The sequence below is a fragment of the Aristolochia californica genome, unplaced genomic scaffold (assembly GCF_029961685.1).
Source record: "Aristolochia californica isolate CCGP_79_NKW_82.1479 unplaced genomic scaffold, dmAriCali1.0.hap1 SCAF_10, whole genome shotgun sequence".
NCBI classification, from domain to species: Eukaryota; Viridiplantae; Streptophyta; class Magnoliopsida; order Piperales; family Aristolochiaceae; genus Aristolochia; species Aristolochia californica.
This window is the reverse complement of record NW_027181771.1, coordinates 4,168,538-4,189,218: the sequence shown is the minus strand read 5'-3', so window position 1 is coordinate 4,189,218 and position 20,681 is coordinate 4,168,538.

The following is a 20,681-nucleotide window of genomic DNA, read 5'->3' as shown; positions in this document are numbered from 1 at the left end:
GAAATATGTCATCTTCTTCCCCATGGCGCTGGAGAGTAGTCGTCAATAGTCGTCATCCAAAAATGGCTCGAAAAATCCTTCGGCGGTGATTTACTTGATTGTAGCTCGAGACATCAGATGGTGAGAGAACTACGAGACTTGTTGGTTTGCCGGTTCGTCGCCGAAGCTCCCAAGTGAATATGCCGATGAGAAGATTTAGTGCTGATTCAAAAACTTCTCACACCAGTGAAGGAGACTACCACAAACTTTCCGAACATAGATAAATCCTGAGAGAATTTTCCAAATAGAGGAAAATAAATCCAGTGCAGAGAGATCTTGAAGATGAAAATAAGAACTTTCCAAATAGGAAAGAAATCACCTATTTTGGAAAAAAATATGCCAGTATGATAAGACTTCCTCTATTAATTGCGGTGAGACTTTCACTAGAAAAAATCAGCATCGTATTGCTCGATATTGGGTTCTCTTTTTACTAAGCCTTTTTAGAACCACGTAGAAATGACTAGAACTACATTAGACTAAACTTAGACTAGGTCTAATCTATTTATTTCAATTATTTATTTTACTATTTTTTTCAATTTCATTACTTTTTATTTATATTTAGTGAAAAGGAGACAAAAATAGTTTGTGTTTTTTCTTTGAGTTATGTTATTTTCACAAGATTATTTCAAAATTTAAACTAATTATGACCTCATTTTAGTCCAGTTTATTAGAAATCCCCCTTTTATTTATATGTCCCACTCCATATGAATAGTAAATTAATTAAAAAAGAGAGAGAAAACGATTGAAAGATAAAGCTTATAGCTTTGAACTAGAAATCAAGGCCTTGAAACTTAAATTTTCCTTGTTTAAAATTCATTTCTTACATTTTGGATCAAATTTTATTTTGAAAATTAAATTTCCCCCATTTTTGGATTGTATTATACTTTTTATTCTAAGTCACTTAAATGTTTTATTTTCTTGTGATTTTTATCATTATTTTGATTCAAGTTTATTTGACTTTAGATGATTGTGAATATTCCATTTTTTTATACTGCCTTTTACAAGGGTTTGTGAGTCCTTCTATTTTGCTTCTTAATCTATCGTCCATTAGACTTTAAATCTAATGTTGGCTTATGTTACTTGTTTGAGAGTTATTATTCAAGGGGACTATAGATCTCCTAAGAGTTTGATATGAGGAAGAAAGATCCTAAATCCTAGGACATTCAACTTTGAGCCTTTTTTCTTCTAGTACTTTTCATAAAATTATGTCTTTCTAACCATATTATTTAATTTTTAGAAGCCCAAAGACTAATTCAAATGTGTAGAACAATAGTCCGAGTTAGTCACATTATTTCCATCCTTAGACATTATTGATTTCAAGGGACAAGACATAAACACAATAGATCTCTCGAGGGGAAGGAGAGAAGAGAAGAATTCTAGCTCTTGGGACAGAGGAGAAAAGAAACCAAGGGAGAGAAGGAAGAAGAAAAGAGAAAGATGTGTATGAACTAATTTGAGCTAAGAGCAAGAGGCTTGAATACTCTACCCCATACCTTGAGGCTGTATTTATAATTATGTGAAGGTGTTTACAATTTCTATAATGCCCTTAGAGATACATGTTTCAAAAGGAAAAAGACATAAGAGGACATAGACTTGCTTGTATAATTACAATTCTATGTCATCTCTATAAAAATTCTCCTTATTTACTAGCCATGCCACCCCTACACACATGGTTGTCTTTTAAGAGACATACCGAGGGGATAATTGGACAGAAAGAATAAATATTAGCGTATTATTTAGCATAATAATTTCATATCTGTCAGCACTAGTATCATATTTTTTTTATGTTTTTACCTATACACATTTGTGATATAGTTATTGTGATGATTATATGCTTCATGCAATAATATTAGGAGCAATTATCATAAGTTCAACATACATTCTTATATAGTTTTACTCGTTTCTGTGATTTGCCATGTCAATAGAAACCAAAATCATTCGTTTACTTGATCCTGATAAGGGCATTTACCAATCATAATAAAATGCTTTGTTATCGTTGTTATCTTTCTTTACTCCGGTATAAAGTAATTTAAATTAATAATAATGAAAAAAAAGCTTAGTAGTGTTCTTGACATACTGGTTAATCTTTCCAGGTGGTAGCTAATTGCATTAACGGTTGCCATTTGTTTACCCTCTTAAAACGCAACAAATCGCCATTAAAATGGCCGAAGAAGGGACTAAAGATTATCATCCAATAACATAGCGAGCTAACCGACAAGCGAGTCAATTCCCCATTCATGATGCATCTGAGATGAGACTTCTGAACCATTTCTTGGTAGAAGAAGAGTTCTCGCTTAGCAGCCAAAGTTGAATTTGATAGAACTTCTTCTTCAAGGCACTGCGGACAGAAGCAATCTTTATTACTTGATAGCTCATTTCTCAGCTCATTTCAAAGGTTTGTGACAGTTGATGGAACCTTAATTCCTTTACACGCTGTCTCGTAATTGTCTCTCAAATAATATTATTATATGAAAAATTTTATGCGAATTACTACCCTGGATCTTTGAGACTTGGAATTGGGGGAATGAGTCTTCACACTTGACCAAACAAATAAACCTATTTATATTTTCAGACGAGTGAAGATAACGTCGTCGAAGATGACACAAGTGCACGTTCTGTGGCGAGCATCAAATGCAGGCTACATTTACGTGAAAATGAGTCACCGACATTCTCTCTCGAGTGGGGCTTTCCTGTTCTTGATCCTTTGTAGCCACCAATTTAACTTCAAAGTAAACAGATTACAGCCATCATAAGCTTTAAAATAACCCAGCCAATAGTCGTCACAGGAAATAGATGAAACTACAGTGCCAAACTGGCCATTTTAAAAGGTATTGCTGGTTCTGTAAATCGTTTTCTGAAGAAGAAAGTGTTTCGTTCATTGCAGTTTTTTTTAATAAATTCTCAACTTTATGTTAATAACCATTAAAGTTCGGAGAACTTGCCTTCCACATGTAGCCTCTCATTTACTTCTCATGTCTCAGCATTGTTTTGGGAATATTTTAACTCCTCTACCTATAAATATGGGAAAGAACTTGGTTCTCTAAAGCTTCTCACTGAGACGACACATAGGGCTGTTCTTTCATGGAGATCTCACGTGAACGAATCGTCATGTTGCCGTCTCACGTCTCAGAAAATCTCAGCAAAAGAAAGAGATGAAAGGAGAAACCGTAAATCCCGTTAATGGTCGGTATAATAAAAAATAAGGCAGACCGAGAACCAGCTATCTTCGTTCTTAATAGAAGTGTTTGTTTTAATATATGTATTCAGAGACGATTTTCAGTTTTCACAGCAACAAAAGAACAATCCAGAATCGAAATATAAAAACAAGGATGATTTGTCATCCAACTTCCGTAGTCTTCATTACATGACAAATTCCTTATCTTTATTTCCCTGTTTTCTGCTCTTCTTTTTCTTTCCACTGTTGTTGTTTCTTTTATTTTGTGAGGTCACCATTGACGTATACAGGATGTCCCTCCGGGAGATACAAAAGTAGAATCGAATTTCTAACCAGTTCTGACAACCCGCTTGTTTACAGCACCGAGTTTCTGACTCAAAACTCGGAAGGTCATGACCCAGATTGCTGGTAATTATGTGCGGAAAAAACAAATGAAATCGAATCTGCCAGATCCTGTGAAAGAGTATGAACAGTCAAGATTTTGTAATTAGCCGAGAGGGGAAGGAAATAATGAACATATCCTTGCTGAAGAATTTCATTGAACAATCATTGATGTTGAACTAACGTATGGTGATGGAACAAGAGGAGAAGTAATTGGGTGGCGGAAAATGCAAATGAAAGTGGAAGAGCTAGGATTTATGGCTCATAGTCAAGAACGAGTAATCACTTGTCAATCTCATGTATGCCACTCACCCTTCTGGGGTGCATCAATACAGGACAGAGTTTGTCCAAAGTCAATCACGGAGCTTCCGATGTAAAAGTTTTTAAGAAAAAAAAAAAAAAAAAACCAAAAACGCAGGAGCTGCAGGTGAATTCGAGTCATTTGAAGCTGCAGAGGGAAAGGGACCACAATAGCTGTTCCCTTTTTGTGTGCTTTAAAGGTTCATGGCACCCACCCCACCCCACCCCACCACTTCCAAGGACTTCCGTCGCTTTTACACCATCACTGTTATCTCTCTCTCTCTTTCTCATATATCGAGACGGAGACATGGGAAAAAACAAAGTTTCCCCTATAAATGAAAAGAGCTCAGCTTCTGTGGCTCTCTCAGGGGTGCAAAGCTGCTGCGTTTACGAGGGCAAAGGTGGGTTGAGCAAGATGGAGAAGCAGGGCACGTGCATGACCTTCTAACACGTACGCAACCCCTCTCTCTGTCTCTCTCTTTTTTCCCTATCTTTCTCTCTCTCGGAGTAAGGTTGGTTAGTTCTTCATGTGCCATTCTTCTCCATCATGCGCATCCCAAACCTCGTTTCCCATGGAAGAATCGTGACAAAGGGACGATGATCTTGACTGAGTTTGACTTCGGATTTCCCTCGGTTTCGAAGTCTGGCCACATTGGGTTTTGCATCAAGAGATTCAGAAGGTTCGTATTTTCTTTTCTGGGTAAGCTCGAATTCAGACCGAGATTTGATTAATTTCGAAGGTAGTCAGTAATTCATGTGGCGTTATTCTTCCCCTCCACGCCTCCTAACTAGGATTGTCTTCCTTATCTTCGTCCTCTGGATCCTGTATATCTGCAAAAAATGTGGCTCGGCATTGGATACTGAAATTTTCACTTGCAGCAACCAATCAGAAGGTCCTTCTCCTGCTCATAAATTAACAATTGGGTCTACTAGATGGACTGTAGAAGATTTTCATTTCCTAATGAATTTTTGGTGGTAAGTAGAGACACTCGGACTTTATCACTATATGAGAAGTATACTAACTCTTCAAGACATTATTGCTCGTCTGGGTTAGGTTTCGTTCAATTACAGAGGGACAGAAGTTCTATTGGATGTTTTGGAGATGATGCCGTCTCCTTCTCTCATCTTTTTTTTGTTGTTTTCTTTCTTTTTTGGCCTCTTGTTATTCTTTGCTTCTTCATCTACCGATTTCAGCTGAAGATGAAGATTACTCTTCCGGATATCCGAAGCATAATCGTGACATATAATGAAAATGTAGCAGAGATCTTGACCAGTTGGGGCTCAAAACTACCGCTGCAACCTGTAATCAAGAAGATGACAACCTTTACAGCTCCGTAAATTAACCTTCTCCAGCAGATGGAAAACACCAACTAGACTCGTTTCCAGTTCAAGATAATGTGCACAGACGTTGTTTAATCGGAGAGGAAACGAAAGTGGCGACCTTCCAATTCAAGCTTTTTACTTTTCTTTTTTGGTTTTTTAGCTCTCCATATGCTTAAAACCTTTCCTGAATCTTATTAGCAGGAAGGTTTGCTGATAGAAAGAATAAACCTTCCTGCGGAAGCATTGTTTTTGCCCCGAAGAAGTGTAGAATTCTATCAAAACAATCTTCAGTTTCTCCTGTTGTTCTCGTTTTCTTAAGGCAGCTAGCTGGATATACCAAAAGATCAGAAGAACAAACCAGAAAAAGTACTCAGAGAATTTTTTTAAGATTTCAAGTTTATTAAACTGTTTTTAGGTTACTTCCATATTCTACTCCTTCCATCTCTAGCCTTTTAATTGTCTATAATATATAAATAATATTTACATAAAGTGTCTCTCCACCTTCAGGAGCACTAGCTTGTCTTTTCTTTGAAGCTGGCCAACATTCATTTGTTCCAAAAAAAAAAAAAAAAAATGGTTTTCAATAGAGATATGCTTGTTGCCAGAAGGAAGAATAGGATTAGTAGCAAGGAATGTGGCATTGATATTTTAAATATAAATTAAAGGTTTATATGTGTAAATCAAATAGTAGAGATTGAGGTTATAAAAAATTTCTGCATATGTAGCCTTAAGGGTTATTGGTTTATGTGTTAGTGCAGGAAATAGAAGTATGTTTCTTAGCAAATTAGAAAACATAAGTAGAGCCAACTGAACTTTGATATTTGTGTTGTGGAAAAAAAATTGACAGGAAATTTACAAACATATCGCCAAAAATGAAAATAGGTACTTTTAGAAAGCAAAACACGAGAGGTGAGTCAGGTGATAACAGGTGTGTCTAATGATATTGCATGGCCTAGGGATGAATATATAGGTCTTGAGATGACTCTGCAGCCTAATGGTATGGCATCAAGCAATTGGAGATCTGCCTTCAAATCCTAGTAGAGTCATATTACTCTTATTATGTACTAAACTCTTTACTTTTCTTGGTCAGCTATTTGTTGATATTGCTTTGAGCTTTTAACCATAGATTTTTTTCTTTACAAATTGTTTCTTATATGTCCATTGTTCAACCTCCAAAGAGCAGTTATTTACAAGGATTTTGACATAGATGACTTCTAAGACTAGTGAGAATGAACTGGTTCACTGCAACAAGGTAGATTAGGTGAAGGATGATAACCAGTATGCCAATTCTGAGAGTATCACTCCCATACCATTTCAAAGTGAGATTTTTGAAGGCCTAATATAGACATAGAAGTTGGTGATTAAGAGAAATGTCTGAGAATTGTCTAGTTTTTTTTTTCAAAGTGTTGTTGTTCTAAGTATGTTCATTGAAAACAAATGTATGTTGCATAACTTTGCTTATTATTGTACAAAACTATGTTTTGCCAGTGCAAGGTAGTCCAAGATGGAAGATTCAATAGATGATGACATCTTGCTTTTGATGGCTAACTCATCTACCAACATAGTAAAATATCGGTTTAAGAGAACATTGGGAAGTTGTGTAATCATATTCTTCTTCCTGATGCAATCATTATTTTTTCTTCTTGGAATATATACATATTAAATCTGTTGGGATCACTCCAATTTGTGCATCCTTTTGAAATTGTTTGAATCAAATCCAAAAGTGCATATGAAATGACAAGATTTGAAATTCCAATGCTCAAATTATATCAATTTACAATGTTCAAATTGCAATTCTCAAATTATATCTGAAATTACAATGGTCAAATTACATTTGTTTAAACTACGTAAGGTTATTACATCTAAAGCTACAAAAAAGTATTTCTATGATGCAGTTCATAGCTGAAGAGATTTTGTAGGACAAATGATAAAGAATGATGTGCTTCAAAACTTGACGAAATTTTCATCCTCAAATTTTTTGATTATTAACCTATTCTCTTCAACATTTGTCGCTCAACTTATGGAGCGCATCATCTATCTAAAAGATCAATTTATGCCTACAAAACTCACAATCTGAAATATCAGCTTGTGCGGAATTTTCCTTGTAGTAGTTCACAATCTTTTTCATATCATAAACCTATAAAATAATTACTGTAATATCAATTTTTCTTATTCATGTTTCACCATACCAAAATCTATATACTTAAAACTGCCATATAACTATTCAGATAATGACAACTTAAAAACTTACCCTTGTTTGCATTTGTTGTTGAAGCTTGAGACTCTTACAGGGGATGCCCCTCTATTGATATAGATAGAGGAAAATTTTTAATGAACAAGTACACAAGAATAAAAAATAAATTATTGTAAACATAACTAAATAAGTGATTAATTACCTTTTCTTCAACTTAGGACAATTCTGCTTATCATGGTGCGCTAGCTCATTACAACCAAGACACAACCCTTTGATTCGAGAAGCCTCTTCCATTCCCTTCTCTTTACTTTCCTTCAATTTCTTACCTCTACTTTTCAAAATCTCGGGAGGATAGATGGAAGGATTACCTTCATTTTTTTCATTTCCAAATTCATTTTCCACTAGTTCAAGTAATTGGAACTCAAGTAACTACTAGTGAAAGGAAACTAATTTCTCTTTTGTGAAATCATATGCTTCATTAGAACAATTTATTATATGTAAGCAAATAGCCCAAATAATTCCCAACCCATTGCTTCTATTAGGTGTTAAGGGCACTACATAACCTCGAAATTCACAGCCACTATGATCTGAACTAACAATTATACTTTGTGTCTATCTCTTCATGATGTAATGCTCAAGAAGTTGATCAATATACTCATTTATTAAAATGATAAGAATGTGCCTACAAGGGATACCTTTCAACTCAAAGTTCATACTAGGGCAATAGGCAAATTGTTGATGTGGATCATATGAAGCTATTCGAGGCCGTTCCTTTGAGGATGTACCCACCCCAAGTAATTTTACCCAATGTATTGTTGAATTTTCCTCCTTTTGTGAACCAAAGTTTAGACTCTCTTTCAGTTCTTTTTGAAACATAAAAAGTATGGATGCTATTTTCTTCTCAACATTGAATTGGGTAATCATTCGAGGCTAGGTATAAGATGTATCATGATTGGCCTTCTTCACTTGCTGCCTTTGTTTCCTTATGGTTGCTTCATAGTTGTGAATGAATTCAAGTAATGATTTATTTTTAGTGAAGTAAGAGACATAAAAAGAATTTATACTTTCACTCCTTTGGGTTGTCCGTATTCCAACCTTGAATATGTGTTAGCAATATTCAAGAACCCACTAACTCCATTCACTAAAGATTTTGTGCAACCAATCATTATGATCAAGCTAAAATGTTTCATTAATACATAACCATTTTGTTTTGAATTCTTCTAGTGTGCCAGAGTTCCATACATAGTCTGCAAAAGAAGACTGAAAATTTTCATCACGAGTAACATGACCAACTCTCTCACCAACCTTACTTAGTATATGCCACATACAATACTTGTGAAAAGTATTTGGAAATACAATTTAGATTGCATGTGCTATACTAGGATCTCGATCTATTACAATTGCATGAGGGTGTTGGTTTGATATAGCAATGGGAAATTGCTGAAATAGCCAAATAAATGAATCCCCCTTCTCATCCTTCAATAACCTACAACCAACATTTGTAGACTGTCTATGATGATTAACTCCAGTAAACGACGCAAGGATCAGTTTATATCGGTTAGAATCATAAGTAGTATAAAAAGCAAGTGCTTAAAAAAAATTGTGATATATCTTCCTAGCTTCTCCATTTGTCCAAAAATAATGAGTTGACCTCTTCTCGTTATCCATTTCATACAAAAAGAAAAATGAAGGATTTACTTCTTGTATATCTTTAAAATGATCCAACAACATTTGAGCATCATAGTCACTTAATTCTTATCTCTTGTCCCTCTCATAATTTCTAACATCTCTTTCAATATAACCAAATGTTATTTTTTTTTTGGAAAGTTTCACTTTTTTTATAAGTTTCCTAGTAATTTATTAACTATCTTAATTAGGAAAATTTTCTTTGGGAGAGTCATTAGTTAGTATGTATTTTTTATTAGTAGTTAATTTAGGAATATCTAAAAATTAGTTGTTAGAATTCTTTCATAAGAGTTTCAATCCAGCGCTTCAAATGTAACAAATTCTTCCTCAGATGAATTACAAGGATTGCTTACTCAAAACACAAAGCATCAAACACATAATTTCGTTAATTTTAAAAGTCAAAAAGTTTTGTTAGAAAATTTAAACTCTTGAAACTTTTCAATTACTTACAAAGAGAACTCCCATTTTTTTATGATGATTTCAGTTTCAAAATTAACTATTTCGCTTGAGAATCAAACACACCTATAGTTTACAAATTCAATATCCAATACTAGTCGAGGGTTTCAAATTTCTTCGACCTTATTCTTTAATGGATGGAAAATTTTCAATAACACCGACCATAATCCTTCCAAAAATTAAATTCAATATTTATATTAACTTATTAAATATTTTAATTCTTTTAATTAAAAAATTCAAAGCATAAATTATTTAATTACTTTTTTATTGTAATTTTAAGTTATTTTTATTATTATAAACCATATTTTATGTGGTATATTATGTGATTGTGGAAATGAGTCGTATTCACCTTTTCTTTTAGATTGGATAAGACTATTAGGAGAAAGAAGTTTCAACTTGACTTTTTACGAGGCCAGAAGACCTGAATTCTTAAAATAAAGAAGAGATCAATTAGAAGCTTAGAAGATATTAGCAAATGCGTGGTCTTAAAGAAGCTTGCACTTGGTCATAGTTCAGATCAAAAGAAAAACAAAAACCAACGATTGATGATGTGCTCCTAAATGCTAGGGTTCCTTAAGGTACGTTTTACCTGTAATTTCTAGGTTATAATCGTACATCATACAAAAAAAACTATCAAACCGCAATCAGCTTTCGATCATTTTCAACTGTTTTTCACCCCTTAATGATATCCACCAATTCACCAGGTCTCAACCACCATATAAAATCTGCTCAGTTCACCCTTTGGAGATTCATTCCTCGTACGCAATCAACCACCATCAGCATAAAACGAAGATCAAGGAATGGGAGGAAGGATCACTTGCATGGTGTTAGTCTTCGTGTTGTCAATATTGGCCTTTGTAGAAATTGATGAAGCTGCTTGCTTCCCTTACTGCATGCACCAGTGCATGGATTCAGACACTGCAGTTTGGTCTCAATGCCGAAGAGATTGTGAACGAAGATGTCAAGTTGGTAATGGCAGGCCCTTTCAACTGCGCACAGATCGAAAACATGCGGGACATAGATTTCCTCGAACTGGTTTACAAGGAAGGCTGGGTAGGCCACATTGGTTAAGGAGTGGAACACCCTGAGAACTGATTTTTATCTCTTATCTCCCGTTAGTAATCATGTAATTAAGATGCCGGAGTTTTCGACATCCACCCTTTTTAGATACGAATCGTGGTTATCCATATCTCATTCACAAGGTAAACAAGACATTGTGATTTTATCTTTGTATTTTTTGAAAAGTTTGTATCTCCACCGCTGATATCAGAGGTGTGTTTGTATTTATCGTTTAGGTCTAGAATAATGGTCAAAGTCAAAGGACTACGACCATCACAAATTAGAAGACCTGCCATTGAATGTCAAAATAAATTTGATCAACTGGGAATCAGTGGTTCTAAGTTTCCAAAGCCTTTTATCCAGCATCAGTACAAGAGCAAGCAATTGAATAAGTTTTGTTTCTTGTCCATGAAATGAGGCAATCACCAAGGCAAACATTAAATCCATTGATTGAACACTTGTTTATAGATTTTTGGCTTAGTTAGAATCAAAATAAGCCATCAAAATGCTGAGATCAATGAAGGAGGCACAATCATGTAAAGTGATTGCTACAACCCTAACTTAATGTATGTAGAGAGGGGCCATGTTGGGTTTGAGAGATGAGTAGAAGAATAAGAAATTTATACCCTTGCCAGAGCCTACTAGAGTTGAGTGTTAAATAAGACGTCGTTAGGATGTTATTTATGTCAAGAAGAAGGATCCAAAAACAAGCCCAGCAAGGAGGAGTAGGCAAATGACATGAAAGAAAAGGGAAAATGTCATAAGAATGACCCCAAAAACATGGCCTTAGCTATATAGTGGCAAAAGAGTTAAAAAAAGACTAAAAGAGCAGCACCAACTCATGTAGAGGGGCATTCACATTCAATTTATGGCTTTGAGCGCAAGGGGATGTCCAACTCTTAAGGCGTGTTTGGCAACAATAAAGAACAAACTATAAGAAAAAAAGGATGAAAAAAAGCTACTTTCTATTATTTGGAACAAGAGAATCTTAAAGGCAGCAAAAAAAATAGGAGAGAGGGACCTTTAATTTCTCTCTTAGTTATGATTTTTTTCTCTCCTAAAATGATGGAATTCAGAATGAAAAGAAATGAGGAAAAAGGAGGGAGACAATTTTATCAGGCTCTCTTTCCTATAGAATTGCCCAACCGGCTCCTTTGTTGATGAGGCAGAGAAACATACAAGAACTGTATTCTCTTCCTTCATGCACCAAACCCTCCCTTGTCAATTGAGTCATCACCAAGCTATAGGTACCATCCTCTTCCTTATCTCTCTTATACACTTATAAATCTTAGCAATCCATTGTATGTGTTTGGCAATCAGTTATATGTGTTAGCATTTAAGTTTTGGCGTTGGGGCACTATTTCTGTCTATTTGGAAGTTTTACTACTTTAAGTAAGCATGTAAGAACATTTTAGTGATTTTTTGCCTATGAGTTTATCCTAATCAAATAAATACTCAGGATGAGTTCAACACAAACTAGAATTGACATCAAACATTCCGTATTTAAAGAGCTTAAGGAGATTCAATTCTTTATCGACTTGGAATCGACCCTTTTTAAAATCTGTTCATCCATCTTTTTTTTTTATCTTCGAAAACATGTTTTCGCTTCATTCAGAGTTGCAATTGTATTTGAGTGAGGTTACTGAAATTCATTTTGTATCAAATGGTATTAGAGCAAAAGACCGACTTGCAACTATGGGTACTATTGGATTACCAAAAGAAGAGCTTGAGGTTAGTACTTCTATATTTGTTCTATTTAGGGGATTACCTTCAAGGATTTTTTTGTCTTGTGTGCACATACATGCATATTAGTTTTTCGATGGAAAACCCAAATAACGAAAATGAGATAAATTACCTTGGAATCCTTTGTCACACATTTTGATAGGTTATGATGAAGGGATCCAGAGAATTTAGACACCTTGACTTAGTTATTTGAGAGCAAGTTTACTTTACTCAAGGAGTGGTCAGACACAAGGATGGAGATGCATGTATGGATGAGCACACCGGTTGGATCAAGAAAGTTGAACAAACTATTTTATCATTACAACACCCAAGAGGAGAAAAAAGTACAGTTAGCTACAAAGGCTAGTTCTTTTACTCCTGAATGAGAGTTACAAATTGGTGGCAGAGTCTATTTGAAGCTTCCACCAGTCTATCCAACATCGGTTGTACAATGAAGACATTAGCCATGAGGTATGATTGATCAATCATGTATAACAACTGTAATTAGTAAGTTCCCTAAGCCTATTGATCGATCAAGGCAAAAAATCAGCGAGTTTTCAAGCTTTCAAAAAAGTCAATGATCAATCAACTCAATTGGAATGATCAATCTATTGGCCCAAGCAACTTCTCAAGAGGGTGAATGTAGAATTTCAAATTAAAAAGCTTAACTTAGGTATGTAATGAAAAGTATGCAATATATCAAATTCAATGTAAATAAGCAATCACACACCATATGAGACAAAATATTTTTTGTTATTGATGTTCCCCAATTGGTTTTTACTGCCCAATAACCCTTGCTTGAGAAATTCCACTAGTCAAAACACTAAAAGCTGGAATCACACAGAGATTTCGGCTCTCTTAAAACCACATGTAACTCAAGTACAAGTTTTTTACAATTACAATCTCCCCAAGAGAATAGCTAAATTCTAGCTCTAGTTAGCCCTTTCTATCTAAGATTAAATAGATTCTAGATGAACCTTTCACAAAATAAAACAAAGAGAGGAAAAAATCCACTTACACCCTTTCACTTGGAGAGTACCTTTTCCTTTCTAAGCACCCACTTCTTTGTAGCACAATGAGTATATGGGAGTTTGTCTATATGAAATGCAAGGAAGGGTAGAGGAAAGAGTAGAGAATTTTTGCAAAGTAATGACTCTCTTTTACTCAAAAACAATTTAGAGAAGAATAGCAAGACTTTGAGAATAATGGCTTATGGGTTTGCTCATGAATGCTCATTAACTTCTCTATGTGTGGTTTGGTATGGTATTTATAACTTTCCCAAGAAAAACTAGCCTTTTTTCCCATTTGTAAAAGTTAGTTTTTGGATTGTTCAATCACTGTAAAGTAATTGATCAATCAATCGTGTATAACGGTTATTTTTTTGTATGGATGTGACTTATTGATCAATGGACTGGTCAATCAAAATGTTTCCATTTGTCCAAACATGTTAAGTTGATTGATCATTACTAAGGGATGATCGATCAATTAGAATACCCTTTGGCTATGCAATACAAGTATGATTCATCCTTGAATTTCCTATGATCGATCATGCTTTATGTCACTGACAAGAAAGATTATGTCTGATCGATCAATCATGCAAGATAATTGATCATTCCATGTAAATTTTGCTTGCCTGGTCAATATTGATCGATCAATCTAAATGAGATGATCGATCATGCTTTATAGCATGATATATCCATGTTGTGGATGATCAATGAATCGACTTAGGTTAATCTATCATGCTTTATAAATTTGGCATGTGTACTTTGGATGTTCGATCATTACCAGATGTTGATCGATCATTCCAATTGTAGTTCAACTAAGTTGACCTTACCATTGGAATGATTGTATTTAAGTGCTCTAACATGTTTTAGGAGATGTGCATGACGTTTTTAAACATGTGTGAATGCAATGAACGTTCTAAAGCTCCATCTATAGCATTGTACCTTAAGAAAAAAGAAGTTCGGAAGATCTCTTACATATTGACCGAGTTTTGATATATATCAATGACTCCAAAACTCTAGTCTTCACATTGTCTTCTTCTTCAAGGGTGCTTCTTCAAGAGTTGATTTTCTATGATGCTTGAAGTCTTGAGTAGGCTCGATGGTTTTGAGGCTTTAGACCTTGAGGTGCATGTCTCTTGACGTATTGAATTTTTGGAAAAGTGAAAAACTTCATTGACATGATGTAACTTGAGTACAATGAGCCTTTATTTATAATAGAGGAAACAAGTAGAATCCAATTACAAATAAAATACCTTTGTCCCAGTTACACCTAAAGTTAAACACTAAAAGATAAGTCCTAAAAGAATTAAATAGTTGAACATAAATAGAAGACTGACATAACTATAACACCTTTAATTGAGACTTTTTAGTGAGACTTCCTACTATGAGACTCTTGTAAGACTCTACCATATTAATTTTGGCTTTGTGAGACCTCTTGCTTTGAGACTTCTGTAAGACTGCACCATATTAATTTTGGCTTTGTGAGACTTCTTGCTTTGAGACTCATGTAAGACTCTTCCTCATCTACTCTTCAACACTCCTCATGAAGTTGGAATTTATAATTTCAGCTTGCAATGAAAAAGATTTTTGGTCTTCAATCTTCATTGGCTAAAATTTTTTCATAGATATGAAATCTTCATCATTTGTTTTCTCCTTATCTTCAATATTTTGGTCACATAAAGATTACCACAATATGTGGAACGAAATATCTCTTTCTTATACTTCTTCTTCCACTTATCCCCCTCAATGTGGGGTTAAAAAGGATATAGAGACCCATATTGGACAAAACACAATTTAAGAGAAGAAAATCACTCCTAGTTGTACCAGACAGCTCCATACACTAGTAAAAAAATAGCCATAGTCTAAAATACACTCAACTCAATTTTAAAGGTAGAAAAATGACCTAACTTTAAGGCTTAACAAAAAGACTACTCACTTTTTAAGGGTAGCTCAAACACAAAACACCTCCTGGGTGAAGAATAAAAGACTTAACTTAAGCTGGATGTTGGACACACTCCTATACTTTTTAGGTAATGGGTCTAGGCATTTCTATTAAGTGATGAAAACAGGAGAAGATAAATTGAAGAAATACTAGAGGAAAACAACATTAATCGGAAGGAGTCGACTATACAACACTCATAATTCCAAACGAATGTTGAATATGATTTAAAAAAAAAACTAGGGGAGACTATAATGGTAGAAATTAATAAAATTGACCAAGTATAACATTTTTTAGGGGTGACCACAATTTTTAGAGTTGATGATGCATAAGATACACAACCAAGTAACAAAAAAGCAAGACATCAAAACAACATCGAAGCATGAAATTTTTCCATACTTTGAATGAGCACATCACAGAGTGACAAATTTTTACCAAAACTCTTTCATTAGAAGAGAAATTTGGCTTAAAAACTAGGATTATAGGAGGTAAGTAACCTCAATTCACGCCAATGAATTGAGAGATAATAGGAGAGAAAATTGGAAAAATGAGAGATTTTCAGCAGAATTGACCTTTTATACTTATGATATGAATATCTCCCATAATATAGATCAAAATTATAAATCATTTGTTGTTTAAAAACTAAACTCAAAGAACTTTAATTTGATACCTATTTTGGCATAAAAAACTTCATTATTGAATTTATTATGACCGTTTTATTTTCTTCGTATGTAGCTTAACGGTTGTAGACTCCAATGCGAATATTTCCTTACATGTAAGTTAGATTGACATGAAATTTGTTGAAGTAGATTGAGTGGTATTCTATGTAATTATGAGAGTGACTAGCATAAGCTGTAATTAGTAGTTAGTTTAAATGTTCTTGTTTATTCTTATGTATTCTGGTATCCATTCCCCACCTATATAAAAATGAAAGAGGGGGAGAAGCCAAAATTCATGCTCTCTCTTAACCCCTAAAGTTTCTCTCCTCAAATTGTGCTCTTGCCATCTCCTTCTCACGTTCTCTTCTCTTCTTCCTTCTTTCTTCTTCATTCTTCTTCTTCTTCTCAAACCAAGTTATCCATGAATTATACCCTAGAATTAAACATGGTATCAGAGTTGGAATTCTAGGGTTTAAAGTAAAGTTGATCAAGTTATAAAAGTTTTGTGAAAAGGAAAATCAATTAAGCCTTCAAGCAACACAAGGTTTGGCTGGTTTTGAAGAGTAGGAAAAGGCTAAAGTAAATTCAGCAAGTTCTCTCCTCAATCAGATAAGTTTCACCTTATATTTCACATCATGAATCTAGCTGGTCACTTAAAAATTTGAAGACCGACATCATTTGTTATGGCATTTGGAAAGTCATAAGGTTTCCTTTGTTGTATGGGGTCAAATCCTTTGTTGGGGTTGACTCCTTTTACTTCCAATAGTTCTTTTAAAGGAAAACTCCTTTCCCTAACTCAAATCAATTTTCTTTTTATTCCTACAACGGTTTACTCCAATATTCTATGGTTGAATCCTTTTTAATTCCAAAACTTAGTAGAAGTAGAGTTCAACTCTTTACGTTCTTCTTCCTCTATTGAGTTGACTACTTTTGAATTTTAAGTATAGGATTTCTTTTTATTTTTTAGTCTAAGGGCTCAATTCTGTTGAAAAGAAAGTATGGAACAGTCTCACATGACTCTCACAATAAGAAGTCTTACAGAGCCAAATTTCTTATGGTGGAGTCTTACAGGAATCTCACAAGAGGAGGTCTCACAGAAGAGTCTCAACTTAAAATTTTTATTTATGTTAGTGTTCTATTTCTATTCAGTTGTTCAATTGTTCTAGGACTTATCTTTTAGTGTTTAACTTTAGGTGTAGCTGGGACAAGGGTAGTTTAATTGTAATTGGATCTTACTTATTTCCTTTATTATAAATAGAAGCTTATGTACAAATTACATAAAGTTAGTTAAATTTTTCTCTTTTCCAAAAATTTAACATGGTATTAGAGCAGGTTTTGTGAGTTGACTCAGTTAACCCACAGAGATAATGTGATCATTTTTTTATCTATCATCCCAAGTAATAGGTTTGTATTCTATCTTTTTTCTTTTTGTTCAGTCCCATTTCTAACTGTTTTCTTGCCATTCGCACTTCCATACTAAGATTTTCATATTGCAAATTATATATTTCGGGAAAAATATTCGAGTCTACTTTCCAACTAAAAATGAATTTTGGTAATAAGATTTTTCTACAAGGTGAAATCAATATTTGAAGCACCAAAGGTCAGATTGCAAGAGAGGTTCGAGCAGCTGGAGAAAGCTTCGACTTTTGAGCCATTTTATGCCATCAAGAACGAGACTTTATATATATATATATATATGTGTGTGTGTGTGTGTGTGTGTGTGTATGTGTGTGGAAAAAGAAATATTTGAAAGTCTATTTTCTACCTTATCCAACCAATCAGACTTTTCAAGAGGGAGACATCAATTTCATAACAGTTGATGGTCATACTGGCTAAAGAAGAAAGAATACTCAATTCGGCCAGATTTCAGAGTCTGAAATCTATCAGATTATTCCTCTCAAAATAAGTATATTTTATAAAGAGTCTGAAAGGTATCGAAGTCTAGTTTCATAAGGGGAAAATATAATGTCAATCCAATCTATATTTAAGGAGATATTCATATTGGAGTCAACAAAGGTCAAGCTACAGAACAAAGATAATCAAGAGGTTATAAAAGATTCAAGAACGAATATTTTTATGTTAATGTAGATATCAAATTAAATCTCTTTGAGTCTAGTTTCTTGAACAACAAATCGTTTATGATTTTGAGCTACATTTTGGGGATATTAATATTAGAAGTACCAAATGTCAGTTTTTCCAAAAGTCTCTCCTTTTTTTATTTTTTCTCTCTTGCTATCTCTCAGGGCATTGATGTGAATTGAGTTTCCTTTTCTTCGAAAATCCGAGTTTTTAGCCAAATTTGTTATCTAATCAAAGACTTTTGGTCTGACTTCAACACTATCTTCTTTTTTGAAGCCTCTTTGTTTCCAGAAATTTCATACCTTTAGCAAGTCCAATTTAGGAAAATTCTGCTAATTCAAGAAAATCTATTATCGGAAAGTTTTTGTTTTGATTCTGCAAAATATGGAAAGTATTCTAGATAAAAAAAAATTTGAGTATTTGATTAGTAATTCCTTATATGGACTTATCAATTTGGAAATAGAAACTTGTATGATAAGTTATGCATTTTTCAAAGTTTCCATAGTTAATGTTGTTTTCAAGTTTTGTGGTTTTGTTACTTAGTTGTATATCTTCCGCATAGTTAACTTCGAAAAATTGTGGTCACCCAAAAAAAAGTTATACTTGATTAAATTTTTTCAGTTATTTCATTACTACATTTACAATCTCCTTCTTATTAAGGTGGTAGTTATTTTCTCTTCCCTTAATTCTTCATTAACCTTTTACCTTGGCAGCATTTCTCCTACTATCTTTTTTACTCTTGGTTACTCCCTTTTTGGCCAACCCTTTGGTGTGTTGCTTTGGTTGATCCTTTTAAATATATATATATATATATATATATATATATATGGGTATTTTTTAAAGTCCAATGAGATTTTTTTATTGGTACCCTTTGAGTTTTTATCGCCGTCTTTTGAGTGACATGCACCTCTTTAGTGATTATTATCACTATTTTTTTTTAAAATCCTTTGAGGTTGGTTTCGACTTATGTTTTTATCAGCCATTTTTTATTTTTTGAGAGTTTGTGTTCTGTTTCATACTTATCATTGGGACACCTTGATGGAGGAGATCATTACTACAACTATTTTATTTGTTTCAAGTTTGGATCATTGCCATTACCTCCCAGCTTGAGGGGGAGAATAGAAGGAGAAGTATGGGGATGAGATTGAAAGTTGAGTGTTGTAGTGGTTGTGCCTCCTTCCAAATTTTACCTTTGAGAAGAAGTAGTATAATCTACAATGAGTAATTCTACATGTTGTGGTAATTTTTATGTGAACAAAATATTCCAGAAAGGGGGAGCACAAAAGATGAATTTTTTGCATCTATGAAGAATTGCATCTGTTAAGAATTTAATTTTCAGCAAAAGAAAATTGAAGACCAAAAATCCTTTTCAATGTAAGCAAAAGTTATAAACTCTAGCTTGAGGGGGAGTGTTGAAGAGCAGGTATGGAAGAGTCTCACATGACTATCACAACAAGATATCTTACAGAGCCAGAATTCTTATGGTGGAGTCTTACAAAAGTCTCACAAGAAGAGGTCTCACAAAAGAGTCTCAGTTTTAAAGTTTTAGTTATGTTAATTTTCTATTTATCTTAAGTTATCAATTGTTATAGGACTTATCTTTTAGTGTTTAACTTTGGGTGTAACTAGGACAAGGGTAGTTGAATTTTAATTGGATTTTACTTATTTCCTCTATTATAAATAGAGGCAAATGTATTCAAATTACATCAAGTTAGTGAAGTTTTTCTCTTTTCCATAAATTCAACATATTTCTTGTATACTTGACTCGTTTTGTTTCTTCTAGTACTTGTCTTCAATGATTTTTTGAATTCTTTTTAAGCCACTTTCATATGATCTCGACTTCTATGGTATGGAGTTGATTTCTTTTTAAAATAGTCTCATAGAAGCCTACATTGTCTATAAAAAATTCACTTAAGTTGTTATGGTCCCGGATCTGACACATGGATTCATAAGGAGGAAAAAGAGAAAGATGAAAATTAAGCCAAAGGGAAGCTTGAAAACCCTAGGTTCGTTAAGGAAAACTCACACCCCTGAGCTCGTTGAGGAGAACTCAAAACCCTACTTAACCTAAATCAATGTTTGTCTTTCTCCCTACTCTTACCCCTTAAATAGGGTTCACCCTTACAAGGTTTAAGATAAAATATTACAAAAATACCCCTATAAATAAAATATTCCAAAAATGCCCCTATGGCCTATTAATTCTTTAACTAAAATAAAATAAATTAAATTAAATTAAATAATTAAAATAATAATGTTATTGTGTGCATTACATTACACCCCCTAGAAGAAAGAGCTTGGCCTTAAGCTCGAAGGTAGGATCTACTTGCCCATGCCGACATTGCCATCCGTTCTCAAGTATCAACCACGGTATCTGTGTCAGCCCTCTGGACTAGAAAACTGGAGCATCCAATCAGAGAAGCAATTTTTTATTTTTTTTTACACTGCCATCTTCACTTGCGGTAGCATACCCCAATACAGATAAGTAACCGAACAACAAGTTGAACGATCACCTGCACCAAACTGGTAACTTCTACTTCGACATTAACAGCCTTTGTGGGATCTGCCCCAACAGTTGCCTCAATGGCAAAATACAGCATGTCCCCGATAACCTCAGTCTTTGGACCAAGTCCATGTTCAACAAATTGCCCAGCATACTTGACGAAAG